The sequence below is a fragment of the Salvelinus sp. IW2-2015 genome, unplaced genomic scaffold, assembly GCF_002910315.2.
Source record: "Salvelinus sp. IW2-2015 unplaced genomic scaffold, ASM291031v2 Un_scaffold5120, whole genome shotgun sequence".
In the NCBI taxonomy this organism is placed as follows: domain Eukaryota; kingdom Metazoa; phylum Chordata; class Actinopteri; order Salmoniformes; family Salmonidae; genus Salvelinus; species Salvelinus sp. IW2-2015.
Window position 1 is genome coordinate 18,906 of NW_019946386.1, and position 2,074 is coordinate 20,979.

The following is a 2,074-nucleotide window of genomic DNA, read 5'->3' on the forward strand; positions in this document are numbered from 1 at the left end:
CCCCACAAGCAAGCTGGAAGGTTAACGCCAGCCCAGCAATAATCCTAGAGGGCCACTACTGTGGCGATCAACCAACCAACATCTGACTCCAGTGACTGATGTGGTGTACTCCTCAATGCCATTGAAGAATCCCGGAACATATTCCAGTCTGTGCTAGCAAAACAGTTCACTGGTGCTTCCTCCTCTAGTTTTTGCTTTTAAGCCAATGGAGGGCGAGGGAGAGCATCTTAAGAATACAATATCCAAACGGTCTGAAATAATTTCGTAATTCGAAATCGTGACCTTTCAGTTACTGGCAACACTTTCACCGATGGCTACCTGCTGCCCTTTTATAAAATCAAACAGCAACTGTTTACTCAGATAAACTAATGTATGGCAATTTTATGTCACACCACCATTATATTGTTATTCTGATGATGATCAGATATAATGAACTGTCTGTTCACTCATGCTTCGGTCTCTCATATAAGTTCCTCTAATCAGTTAGTGAACACTTCTCTAAACTAAAGCTGGTAGGATTCCTCTGGTAGTGTTGTCTGTCCTCTGTGACTATACCACCACTGTTAAATCTGAGATCAACATGTTTAATAAAGGAATATACAACATGGATCACTATCACTACTGCTGCTGCTGTTGTCTTTCATATGGACAATATGGAGGAATACTAGCAACACTGATCAAGTGCTGGACTGTACCTACAGACTAGGAGAACACCTGATACACAGAGGAAGGAAAAAAGACTAATCTGGATTTAAGATACAATTCATATTTATATTATCTAGAAACAGCTAATATGAAGTGTTTGTTTACCTGGAAGATGTTAAAGTGTATTTGTGTTGATTATGATTCTGTATGAGTGATCTTCACTGTAACAGCTGCAGCATCACAACACAGAGAGGTTTTTGTACCAGCAGTAATAGGGATTGTATCACTGTGGTTGACTTTTGGTAGCGGCACCAGACTTGATGTTGGAAGTAAGTAAACCCCAAATTAACTGTTACATTCACGTTTTGATGTCATGTTTCAATTTCTCTATCCATTTCGCCTAAAAAAAACTTTTAAGATGATTTTTAAAAAATGCACACGGCCTTCACATAATATGGTCAATTAGAATATAAATGTTATTACATCTAATCAAATTTGACCTGTATTTTTAAACTATGAAAGTGATTAGCCTACATTTTAGACTAGTTGTATGAATAAACATACTGCACCTAGTAGGACATGTACAATAAACAGTAGGTTTAAAACAAATAAACAATAAACACTTTATTTCAAATGAAGACGATAAAACAATATTTGGCAAGTATTCATACCATATTAGAGTTAGATATTTGAACCACAGTCTAAAGAAATTCAGCTTCCCCAATGGTCAGGAGGTTATTGTACGAGCAGTAACAGGGATTGTATCACTGTGGTACACTTTTGGTAGCGGCACCAGACTAGATGTTGGAAGTAAGTAACAATCTCTCTTCATATTTCTTTCTGATTACATTATTTTTTTAAACTTTCTTAAATATATTTTGATTTTATAAATCTTTATTTTAAAAACATTGCATTTTTCTATTGCTTTTCACTGAGCCTTCTTTCAAATAATATTTTATTCAATCAAAATGTTAAATAGTAGGTTTATTTGTATGTCTGATTTGAATGAGAGCAGAATTTATAACTCTTAAAGTGTTTGTTACTGCAGTTATTGTTGCTTTGTGAAAGAGTCTTATGTTTGTATACAACCTGTTGGATTATCTTCATATACTGTAGATACTGTAGAGTATTCTAATCAGAAACAATCCTAAAATATCTGACATACTAGTAACGCTAAAGTTAAGCACTTACACTTGACTCATATTGTTCATAAATCTGCTTTGTATATCTATCATATTACGTTTTGTGTTTTCTTCAAACCTTTTACCAATCTAACTACATTTTATTTAAAAGGCATTTCCAAATCAATGTATTTGTATGTCTATTGCTTTTAGAAATCTTTTAGACATAGTAGATGCAGTTGATGTGTTCTGTTTGTTCCAGGTAACAGAGCCCCCACCCTCACCGTCCTGCCCCCCTCTAGTGAGGA